This window comes from Triturus cristatus, chromosome 2_1, assembly GCF_964204655.1.
Source record: "Triturus cristatus chromosome 2_1, aTriCri1.1, whole genome shotgun sequence".
Classification (NCBI taxonomy): Eukaryota; Metazoa; Chordata; class Amphibia; order Caudata; family Salamandridae; genus Triturus; species Triturus cristatus.
This window is the reverse complement of record NC_140581.1, coordinates 547,365,036-547,378,087: the sequence shown is the minus strand read 5'-3', so window position 1 is coordinate 547,378,087 and position 13,052 is coordinate 547,365,036. Positions and strand designations below refer to the sequence as shown.

Below are 13,052 nucleotides of genomic sequence, written 5' to 3'. Positions count from 1 at the left end.
TATGTAGTAGTGCCAATATGAGGGCACAACATGAAACAAGTCTAGATGCCCCTCATTGGTTTATAGGGCTTACTTTAATAATCCCAAGTACTCCATTTGTGGTAGTGTGGTCGAGCAACGTAGGCTTTTCATAGAGAAGTGTAAAGCATTCGTTTTACACACACAGTCAATAAATGAGAGAGACACTCAAGAAGAAATCCGAGACAAAATTAAAAAAATAACACAGATTTGTATATGAATCTAGACAACAAAATCTTCAGAATCAGGTAAATACTTTAGGAGTTATCGATTTTACAAGAAACCAGTAAAAATGGTCAGATGACAGTCTTCAAGGTATGAGCCTCAAATGCAGTAATGTTATCCTATGGGAGGAAAAACATACACAGCAAACATATAATTGCAGTCGAAGTATGGAGCTGTCCTTTTGGATTTGAGGTGCTTATGGACCAAGGTCCGAAGACCCACCAGCAGTTTGGTTTTACCTGCCCAAGGGAGTCGGGGTGCAGAGATGCTGGTCGAGATGGCAGCCTCGAGCGCTACACCAGTAAAGTCAATGGTACCTGAAAAAAAGAGGCTGCAAGGGGGGACTTAGGGACAAGTCCAGGGGAAGCCAAAGGGGAAGTTCAGGTCATGCGGACTGTTGCAGGGATTCTGCATATACACAGAACTATGCGTAGAACCCCAGGACCTCAGTGAATTGTGGTGTACCAGAAACTCACCTCAGAACCCAGAACCCAGTATCCGGCTAGTATAAGTGTCCCATTCGTTATCCGAGATTTGGCTCGGCGATCCCAATGAAAAGACAACCCAGAACAAGCTACTCAGTGTACTCTCAGGAATGGTGGGAATCGGAAATACCTGTTCGTATATTATTCTCACATCAGTCCACAACAAGAATCAAATGAGACACGGTGAAAATAAAAAGAGTTTATTTTTATAGACCACGTGTCCTAAGATGCAGTACTTTGGCTAATACAAGCAGACAAATGATTATAATTAAAACCATCAGCATCGTTACAATACCATAGAATATAAAAGGAGTGATCATGTTATAAATGACAGTGGATACTACCACCTTCCCTTTACTAAGAAGCTAATATTATTATTATGCTAATAGAAGGTCTCTTAGGCTTGAAGGGGGGACCCCATACCTCAAAGATCAGCTTAGTGAAATCACATCACAGGAGCATCAGGAGTCTTCTCGCAGGAAGGCTCGTCTTCGGTCTGAATACTAAACATGAGGGCTGCAATATTAAAAGCACCAACTTTCAGGTATTCGCAGCTGGCTTTATGTTATGGCTAAAATAGTGAGTCGATCAACCCAGAGTGGAAAACATGCATTGTCCAACGACCCAGACTGTTCTTGTTACACCGTGTACAGACCAAGGTCGCTGCGCAGAGCTCGGGATGGTAACAACAGATTGCTCTCGTGTGAGGCAAAGCGCGAGCCAGCAGTTCGTTTAAACAATAACATGTAGATGCAGTGTCGTGCGCAAAAGTTGCAAGATGGCTTTCTAACATCTAACGTGGTTATGCTAACTTAACAATGTATGTACGTATTAAGGGATTCCTTACTACATGCCCCCTTGATCGAAGCACTAACTAGTATGCAAGAAAAGAGAGAATGCAGAGTTCAGTTGCGACAGAGCAGAACAAGGCGTATTCAATTCAAAAAAACAAGTTTCAGTTCAGGCAAAGTCCGAGAATGAAAAACCACAAGTGGAGAGAAAAAACAAAAAACCTCAAACGTGGAGCGGGAAAAAAATGAAAAAAAGCTGCGCCGAGCAGCAGTGCAGAGGCACAGGTAATGTTCAAGACATGTGAATAAAAACATAGTGGACGACAGTTCACTCAATCCATGAACGTATATGCAGCATACGTGGCAACTGCTTCCAGCAGAAAATCGTTGGCACGGCCACCAAAGGTTTCAGCCATCCAGTTAATCAAAGAAAAGGAACATACATGTTCTTCAATTAGCGGAGCCTCTAGCACCATCAGAGGGCAACCAGCGTGTACTTCCAAATAACTCATATCCAAGAAGTCATATGCCGCCCTTGCGATGTCCCAATTACCCAGGATTCCATGAGCCGCACCACAGGCCATAATCCGAACACCAGAACAGGCGAACTCGTGAGACACTAAGGGCCTCATCAGTCGATCATAATCCGGGTCCGGAGACACCGTGTTGGTTAAGCACAAATCCAGAGGCCATTCAAAGGGACAATCTAGGCAGTGAAAGACAGGTTGCACGCACGTGAAGTAGGAATACCGGAAGGATAATCCATATGCCAGGCTCAAAGTCGCCAATGGCAGGACGCCATAATATTCAAGCATCCTGTTACGAAGAAGATGCAGACGGGGCAGGTCGTCGTGAGACACAGAAAGAGCAGCCATTCCGTAGTATGAAAAGTAAAAGCAGCACACCTGCCACCAGTGCCAGAATCAGCGGGACACCTCCAAAGACGCTCGAGAAAATAGAGTGAAAAAATGCCGGAATCACACCAAAAATAGTTTGGAAGGAGGTCACGAGGCCTGAGCCCACAAGTTTAAAAAAATGAGCCAGGCCGGTTGTGGACGAGGCATTGAAAATTGTCTGTATCAAAGCTCCAAAATGCAGGGGGAGGTCAGTATTCAAAAGCGCCTGTACCTCAGTGCGCGTATTTGCTACGTGAAGGGCAAATGTTTCTCGGGAGGAAGTCAATGGCACCTCCTTTTGGGACAATAGAGCTCTTATTCTGCTCATCTTGTTGAACTCTGCTTTCAAGGTCGGAATCGAAGGCCAGATGGAAACATCCAGCCGCCCATGCGGGGGAGGAAATAGAACATTATTGCAGCAGACTACTCTCTGCGATACAGTTACTATGTATGGGATCCCCACTAACATCCCGCAGCAAGCTTCATTATTCAAAATCAAATAACTACCGTTTGCAAGCAGCGTGAAAGATGGTGTAATCACGGGGACTGGGATACCTTTGAGGACGCAGGCCAAATTCGGGGCGTGTACATTGCAAGCACCGTGTAACTGAATGTGCCTACATACTACAGAACGATCAGGTGTCGTGGTACATTCCTCACCTTTCAGATAAACCTCAGTACCGTCCCTTGTACATCTATACGTAAAAGGGAGGGACCAAACCTCATGTATGAAAGCGGCACCCAGCTGTTCATATCTACCCAGAGCATAGTGTTTCATACAAGACGTAAACTTAAAAAGTGCAAACGGGAGAGTGATCAACCCATGTACTAACCACACGGCAGAATTCAATTCCGCCACAGAGAAAGGTAACGGCTCTAACTTTTCAATGTGTAACAATGAATATGTAGCATCTTTCATGGACATGAACTGCTGCTTTACAGTAAGGTTAAAAGGAAGGAATAATGATGTCGTATTCAGATAGTCCCAGGGGACCTTTCCTGCCTTTAACATTTGTAAAGTCCATGCAAACTGCATAACAGAACGCAACTGGTTTTGACCATGGTACAATGCAGACATATCATCATGTACAATATCAACAATTGAAGAAACAATATTGTCTAATGTATAAATTCTAGAAGAAAGAGTGTTAATGTTGTTATCAATAACTGCCAATACCTTTTCCATATTGGCTTGATCAATAGCTCTCAATCTGGAAGCCGCCTCAATTTGCGACAATTTCCATACTTCGTTGTAAATAGTATACGCCCACCTTTTTGTTCTGCCACCCACAGGACCTTTAACAAAATCATTCAAATCTATTTTGTCATGTAATCTTGATAAATGAACTTTGACAGATGCCAAGGTGGAATGTTGCAGCCAGGACTGGCATAATTTCCCTACAGAGTAGGTAGTTACTGTATGAGATGACTCAAACCGAGGGTCTACGCGTTGTTTAGTAAACACCGGTTTCAGTCCTAGATAACGACGTTGACAGGCATCGGTACTGCTTTGCCAAAGCAACCATCCTTCACTACTAAATTTCGAAATATTGAAGGATGTATTAGAAACCAATGATTGCAAAGCAGGAAGGGACAGATCTGTGTGGTTATCCCAATTGGGGTAAGCACCCAGATCCGGTACAGAAGGGGAATTTAGTTTTTTAGAAGTGGCCAATCCGAAATAGGTGGTTTGAAAGATGGTTGAATTCAAAAACAACATATGATTTGGTACGAGACAGGCACGATGTAAAGCTTCAGTTCCCTGAACCTGCCACGGTTTGGAACCCCAAACCGACTTAAGATCAATAGTAGCCTTCCATAGATCATAACCTTTGATTGACAACTCATCCATAAAGGACTTAGAATAAAGTAATTTGGTGTGTGTCAGTCTAACCTTCGAGGCAGACTCAGGCATAACTTTAAAATAAAAGGATGCCGGGTCGGAAACACTGAAATCAGTAAAATAAGTATACTTATCAACTAATGTAGGCGAACTGCCGAAAGAGGGGGTGGGACAGTGCTCCCATTGGGTAAAATTCACAACATTTCTAAATGTATTCGCTTTATGCAGGAAGTGATTGCCATAATGCTGAAAACAATACTGTTCCGCATAGTTAGCCGCATTTTCATATAAATCCTCAGCATCAAAAGCCGCATAATATTTCAAATCTGAAAACAGTGCTTCAATGGCGTGAACATCCCAATCATCAGAACGTATGTTCTGCTTAACCACATCACCCATAGAAACACGAAATACATTAGGTACATTGATGACCTCTGTAGGCCCATGAATTTGGAATTTAACAGCATCCCACGCGATTCCATCCAAAACGGGCCAGGCAGTAATATTCACAAAAGTCTGGTCCCTTTTCATGATGTGGGACGAGGAGTGAGGGGCCAAAGTTCCATTGATAAGTCTAATCGTTGATCTCTCTTTGAGATAGTGACCATCCACCAGACGGAAAAACACTATTACAAATCCAATGGACATAAACAAAAAAATACTGAAAAGCAACAGCCAAATGTATGTCCAAGGGGTAACCAAAAAATGTCTTTTAAACCAGCTCACAAAAACAGCAATGTTCGAAGGGGGAGTGGAGGGCAAAGAGTTAGTGTCAAAGGAGAAACGGGACTGGTCAACCGCCGTGGATTGTAACACAGGCGAGTGACCATTCGTAGGATAAGCATACTCAGTCTCGTCGGGCAGACCACCAGCCGGTGGTATTAACAAGGGATCAGTAACTGACTGCATCTCGATGGCAACACCAGACAAGGTGTTAGAAGCAGGAACCAACATTGAATTTCTTTGCATCGTCTGGCATGAAACCGCAGGAGTCAGACTAAGAAGTATTGGCCACTCGCTGAAGTTTGACATTGTCAATAGAGATGTACCTGTTTTCTTTTCGACCAGGAAGTGGAGGTAAAATGACTGTTCTTGTACCCTGCACTCCAAGCACTGGAACTGGTGCACGATAAGAGGGGCCGAACTCTTTCTTGTTCTCCACCTTCTCACGGACCAGGTCTCCAACTCGGGGTAGCCAGCTGACTACCGGAATCTGAACCTCAGCTTCAGACGTGGAGGGCAAGTGTTCCTTCGAAAGAGTGTCTCTGGCTTCTTGTAGGGTCTGCAAAACAGCACAGTGATCATCTACGTCAAAGGGTGCGGTCGACGCCGCCATGTCTAGACCATCAAGGTCTGGAACAAACATTCTGATTCCGAAGAGCATCATGTACGGGGTCCGCCCACCCAGAAACCTTCTAGTGAGATTATTAAGTGCACGTTGAACGTTATACAAATGGGCCAGCCAGTTCCGGCCTGTGCCTAAAACACGTGCTGTCAAAGATTGCTTTAAGTCACGGTTCATTCGCTCCACCACACTATTACCCTCAGGTCGGTAGGGGGACGAAAATTTGACTTGGACCCCCAAATTTCTCATAGCCTCCTTGTAAGCCTTAGAGGCGAACGCAGGGCCCTGATCAGAATGGAAGGTACCACACGCAAAAGTTCCCACAAAGACACGCAAATCCCTGATGACAGTCCGCGAGTCAGCACTCCTTTGTGGCCATACCCACAGAAAACGTGTGCACGAATCCACTGCAACCAAGATATACTTGTACGCAGTATCAGAAGAAAAAGGACCGCAGTGATCTAAATAAACACAACCAAATGGCTTATTAGATATGTACAACTGTGTTTGTGGTGGGCGCGCAACAGTAGAAGGTTTAATCTGTTGGCAAATGTCACAATCAAGAACATAAGCGCGCGCTTGTTTATATAAACCAAACCACCAGTAACGTTGTTGTAACAGAGATATAGTAGCGGACACGCCAGCGTGGGCTGACGCCAACCCCTCGTGCGCTGCTAGTATCAGAGCTGGTCTGCAGTCCGCGTTGGGAATAATTCTGTCACCAACGTCGTTAATCCTCACTAATGGGACGTTATCAGGACTTAAGTGATAAAAATAACGAGAAGGAAAACCCTTCGGGTAATCACTTCCCTTCTCTGTAGCAGCAATAGCTGCCAAGATGTCATCATCAATCTTACTTTTGGATCTTGTAACTGCTGCCACTAAGTATGTAGCCACTGCAGTTTTTGCTGCCTCGTCAGCCAAGCTGTTACCGACAGCATGGACACCAAGACGTTGGTGACCAAGAGTGTGAATAACATGCACGAGAGGGAGACGGTCTTTAAAGTCTGCCACTCGAACCCAAAGCAGTTTATGCTTAATTGTGCTACCTTTGGTATCTCGATAATCGTTTTGAGACCAGAAGTGTAAGTTGTCATTGTAGGACTGGACACAATAAAAGGAGTCACTTACTATAAGAGTCGTGACTCGGGAATCAGCAAACTCTAGTGCAAGCACCAGAGCCCGAAGTTCCGCCAATTGCGCGGTACAATCACTAAATGACTGCGTATGCACTGCATCAGATTGGAATTCACCATTTACGAATGTACCTACTACAATTGCGCAAGCCGCAGAATAGGCGTGCTTTGATCCAATCGCGGGCTGCGCCGAGCCGTCAGTGTATATGACACAATGGTATTCTTCGAGCGGGCGCAAAGACAGAGGAGCTGGATGAACGAATTCATACTGCAAGTACTCCTGAGTCTGTAATGAGGCGTCGAAGATATAAGTGACATCTGGAGATGTCAGAGTTGTGGCCCATTGTATCCACCGTGGATGCAAAGCTTTAGAATTTGGTACACTTGCTTTAGTCACTGCCTCTAGGGCAGGATACGGTGTTACAACCAGAATCTGTTTCCCATGCGACAGTGCGCGTTCTTTAAGGATCGCCATCTGTACAGCCGTCAGAACTTTCTCGACCGTTGAAAAACGTAATTCAGCAGAGGTGTACAAGTGTGATTTATACGCAATGGGGACTGTATCGCCCTCATTAAACGTCAAATACGTGAAACCCACGGCGCCTGGTACTATTCTTATTACCAGGTTAGTGCGGTTATCACGCGTCAGCAAGTATTGTGAAGCAAGAAGATCAGCCTGTAAAGACTGTAGAATAGCAGAGTGTTCTAGCTGCCAGCTAGACTTCGAAAAGGAAGGTTGTACCAAGGCATAAAGCGGCTTGATACGCTGGGCATAATCAGGAATATACGTACGTCCGAAATTCAGAAAGCCCAGGAGAGATTGTAATTTTTTCAGCGTTGTAGGAGCGCGCAAGCATGCGCACTTCTCCAGAAAGTGAGGAGCTAATCCCTTACCCTCATTGTTGAGCTCGTAGCCCAAAAACAACACTGTATATTCCGCGATGTGAGACTTCGCAAAATTAAATTTGTAGCCATAGTCTGCAAAACTCACAATAATATTGTCGACTCGAGACAGATGTGGCATCAGCTCATCATCCGTGAGATAGATATCGTCAACATAGGAGTATGCATCGGGGTCTATTCTCTCTAAGAGAGAGACCACGCGAGCGGAAAAGACTCCAGGGCTGTTTTTGTAGCCCATGGCTAATCTCGTAAACTGTTTGCCGCCCGAAGTAAACGCCGTCCACTGGCTACTAAGTGTGGATAGGTTGTGGCTAAAAAAGCCGTTGGAAATGTCAAGTGTCGTTTTAAATCTTTTACGCACGAGACTGTCGACAAGAGCCGAGCTGTGAGTATTTTGTACCGCGCAGGTCCGGCAATGGGAATTTAGGTGCCGGTAATCCAAAACTAAACGGTACGAGCCGTCAGGCTTCGTTACAGTGAATAAAGGGTTATTCATAGGGGACACACAAGTTTCAGTAACACCCTGATATTCCAATTGTTCAAGGATTGCAGCGACGTGCGGTCTAGCTTCACGACGCATGGGATATTGGGGTTGAGGCTGGGGCATAGACCGCAATGGAATCTCATGGCAGGGGGACAACCGGTCCCATCCCACCTGAGTACGATACACCGCCGGCGCAAGCGCCAGCGCCCACTCCTCAGCGTACACTTCAGCCTGGTCCTTAGGCACCGTGTGCGCAAAGGACGGGAGGATTACCTCCTCCCCTCTAGGAGCTTCTAAAATGAAAGCTGGGGGCCAATCTGCCTGCGCTAGGAGGATATCATAGGTGGTAGTCAGATTATCCCAAAAAATCCCCTTTATTGTACGTTGTATGTCACCCTCAATTAGTAAGACTATTTCATAAAGTCTGTCAGGGGGAGCCACTCTGGTGTCAGCTGTTTCAACAGTAACCATTATATCAGTTGCTGTCGCCGCCAGAAATGGACGCAGAGCTTGACGGACTATGGTAATTTCCGCCGCGCTGTCCAGTAGCGTCAGCGCCCATGTCCGGTTCCGAAGCTGTGTCCGCACTATCTGAGGCATACCTTGCGGTCAGAGCAGCCACTTTCTTCTTCTGAAACGGGGGTCTTTGTCGTGCAAATTCGTCCTGCTTGCCTTTACCCTCAGTCTGTCGGGGCTGGTCACGTGTTTGTGGAGCACCCCGACCTTTGCCACCGCCTCCGCCACCGGACTGTGAAGCCGATGTTTCCTGTGAAGAACGAGGAGAACGTTGTTCAGAAACCTGAAATCTATCAGGAGACTTAATAGTAGCACGATCACGCAGATCATAAGTGCGTTCACTACCTGACTGAACGGGAGAGGCAGGCCGAGAGCCCTGTTTCTGCTGCTGCTTTCCCTGTTGTTTCGACCGCCAATTCTGTTTCTGAAAGTTTGGACGGTCATCCTTACCAGAGGCTTCCGCCTTACCCTGCTGCTGAATATCGGGAGTTTTGATCACAGGCTTAACTCCTAAAGAGCTACGACCCAAATCTCTGTACGCAGACGAGATTATTTTCGCAAATTCCCGCGGCTTATCCTCATCAGCCACTTTCTTCAGTTCATTACGAACTTGGAACTGCATAGCATCACCCTTAAGGTTACCCATTATCATGGTAGCCACCAGGTCAAACTGTCCGAGGAGCCGCATTCCTAATTCTATCGCAGACTCAGCACCGTGGTTATCTTGAACACGTTTAATAACGGAGGGCAGCATCAACATAGACGGAGTGCCAAAGCACTGCGAGTACGTCGCTGCAAAGACCTTGCCCCAGTTTACACAATCATCAATGTCGGGGACCAAGTCTTTAGGCAAACTAATGGTAAGGATCCTGTGTTTCTCCACAGGAGATGTATTCGGGTATACCGCTTCTATTTGGTCAAATTTTTCAGCAAGCCAAAAGGGGAAATCATCCCTAGTTTGGGGGCGCTTGCCCATAACAGAATTAACCATAACAGGACTAATGACTACCGCGTGGTGGTCAGTAGGTTGTCCCGCAACAGCAGGTGCCCCCGCCTGCATATTGCGCGAAACGTACTGCACCAACGCCCTATATACTGTAATAAGGGCAGTGTGCAGTACACGCAACTCAGCCACCGTCCCCGTGAGGTAACGGGGATGAGGCGTAAATCCGGCTAGTACCGGCCAAGTGGACCCTGCAATCGATAAAGGGCCCATTCTCGGCGGTATAACCACATGGGGAAGGGCGCCATTAAACCAAATAAGATGCTGCCAAGCAGATATTGGTATTTCCTGTGTCCTATACGGTGTATAGTTCGCTGGCACAGCAGTGGCAGTGTAAGAATGAAAGGTATTATCATCCTCACTCACCGCCAGAATCGTCACCCAAGAGTAGAACAACTCATAGGGATGAGCCGCATCGGCTCCTACCACAAAGATGACGTTCATACCAGTGTCCGGCACCCCATACTGCGTCAAATGACGTTTCAGAGCTGCACGGCTATGCGCCGCAATATCTACCGCCATAAGGACAAGCTACACTTGAAGCATTCAGTAGCACAAGGGTTCAATAACCTTTTTAATGATCAAGCTTGAAGAAACCTATATCAACAGAAATAGGTAGGTTTAAATCCGTCAGACTTGTTATCCGGAAACAAGAATGAGGGTGCCGTGGACTAATATAAGCACTACTAAGGCGTTTCAACTCATAGACCAAACGTTAGGTGCGCCATGTTGCAGGGATTCTGCATATACACAGAACTATGCGTAGAACCCCAGGACCTCAGTGAATTGTGGTGTACCAGAAACTCACCTCAGAACCCAGAACCCAGTATCCGGCTAGCATAAGTGTCCCATTCGTTATCCGAGATTTGGCTCGGCGATCCCAATGAAAAGACAACCCAGAACAAGCTACTCAGTGTACTCTCAGGAATGGTGGGAATCGGAAATACCTGTTCGTATATTATTCTCACATCAGTCCACAACAAGAATCAAATGAGACACGGTGAAAATAAAAAGTTTATTTTTATAGACCACGTGTCCTAAGATGCAGTACTTTGGCTAATACAAGCAGACAAATGATTATAATTAAAACCATCAGCATCGTTACAATACCATAGAATATAAAAGGAGTGATCATGTTATAAATGACAGTGGATACTACCACCTTCCCTTTACTAAGAAGCTAATATTATTATTATGCTAATAGAAGGTCTCTTAGGCTTGAAGGGGGGACCCCATACCTCAAAGATCAGCTTAGTGAAATCACATCACAGGAGCATCAGGAGTCTTCTCGCAGGAAGGCTCGTCTTCGGTCTGAATACTAAACATGAGGGCTGCAATATTAAAAGCACCAACTTTCAGGTATTCGCAGCTGGCTTTATGTTATGGCTAAAATAGTGAGTCGATCAACCCAGAGTGGAAAACATGCATTGTCCAACGACCCAGACTGTTCTTGTTACACCGTGTACAGACCAAGGTCGCTGCGCAGAGCTCGGGATGGTAACAACAGATTGCTCTCGTGTGAGGCAAAGCGCGAGCCAGCAGTTCGTTTAAACAATAACATGTAGATGCAGTGTCGTGCGCAAAAGTTGCAAGATGGCTTTCTAACATCTAACGTGGTTATGCTAACTTAACAATGTATGTACGTATTAAGGGATTCCTTACTACAGGACCCCTAGACCAAGGGGACAGAGAAGCCATGAACCCAGGATTTGGGGCACAGGTGCAGAGGTGTTTGGCTGGCTGGCCACTTTTGTTTGAGACTCTCATGGTTCCCGGGTCACCTGTGTGTGTTTGTATGTGTGGGGGCAGGGGGTGGGGTGGGGTGAAACAAGACAGCAGGGCCTCTCTCATCATGGGTCTCGTCGGCCTCAAGTCCCTCGACGTGCAGGTCAGTTTCCCCGGTGTTGGTGTGCGGACTAGACACAAACAAGTCTTGATTGATTTAAGTGCCATAGTACTCAGAGTATTGATGCAGGGGGGCTCCCTGAGGGCCAAGCATCTCAAAACATGGTAGAGACAGGGCTGACCTCCTAGACCACAAAGGGCCACTGACGTGCAGCTCCCTCGGTGGGCCCGATGGCCAACAACAGGGTGTACCGGACAAGTGCGGTTGCTGCCTGCAGATGCAGGGGAATGGTTCCTCATCTCAAGGGAGATGCTAGAAGGTTTATGAAGTGCTGGACAAGTGTTGGGGAGGATGCACAGCTTTTGGACAAGTTGGGTCTTTTCCATTGTCGAGATACCAGAAGCCAGGCAGGATTTTGCACCAAGTTTGGTGCAGTTCCTCAGTTCTCACGGTGACCGCTCTTCTCCGTCCTTTTTTTCCCAGGTAGACCAATCTGTCGCTCTGGTGTCATGAGAACCACTAAGTACTCAACTTAGGGGCATTAACTGGAGTATATGGCAGTAGCCAATGGGTTACCTACAGCGAGTGTGACTACACATCCTATATGACAACTTCCTGTGGAGAGTGGGCATAACCCTGACCCAGAATTCTCTAGTTTCACCAAAAACTAGATGGTGAAGGGTTCTTCTCTGGCTGTCCACTTCAGGTAGTCCATCATTGGGGTGTGAATAGCCAGTAAGTGAAATATGTCTCCTGAATATCTAATTTACTGCCTGCTCTGGTGCAAAATGGGCCTCAGGGGGCACGGGGTGGCGTTACTCAGGTCTAGGAGGAAGCCGTGGTCACATATCAAAGACAGCAGAGCCTTTGAAGCCTCTGGCCTTGATATGCTAAATTCACCAGCCATCCTGCTGGAGGAGATGTGATCACCTTCCACCGGGCATACATTGTACCTGGCCTCTAGGAGCGAGGGATCTCACTTTGAGGAAGTCAGAAACTCGTTGGCAGTGGCGGATGTATGACGTTACAACACATGCTGTTACAACGCATGCTGTTACAACGAAAGTTTTACAACGTGAGTGCATTGACAACGCAGGACATTACAATGCAAGTCTTTACATCGACTTGCACTAGATGGCGTGCTAACATTAAAAAAGTGTAATTTACTATTCCAACTCCAGTCCACGTAACAGTAGGGAAGGTGTTGGGATAGTAAACTACACTATTTTTAATATTAGCACGCCATCTAGTGCAAGTCGATGTAAAGACTTGCGTTGCAATGTCCTGCGTTGTCAATGCACTCACGTTGTAACAGTTTCGTTGTAACGGTAGTGCGTTGTAAAAGTTGCGTTGTAAAGGTTGTTCCCCGCAGTGGCAGGCTGGACTATACCAGTCAGACACCTCACTAAGAGACTAGTAGGGTTACAGAGCGCACCTCTAAGGTACCCTCTTTTGGGAGCATGCCTTCATAAATCTGTTACTGGTATCAGTACACCAAACACCATTACTTTCAGTGAAGCCATCATGTTGCTGGGTAACTAATTATGACCAGTGCCCAGAG

At 46.2% G+C, this 13,052-nt stretch overlaps 1 protein-coding gene across 2 annotated transcripts in view; it reads right to left on the bottom strand.

The window, feature by feature from the left end:
- Positions 1-13,052, bottom strand: part of RASA1 (RAS p21 protein activator 1) — a 1,052,852-nt gene that overhangs the window by 513,506 nt on the left and 526,294 nt on the right. The window lies entirely within an intron of this gene.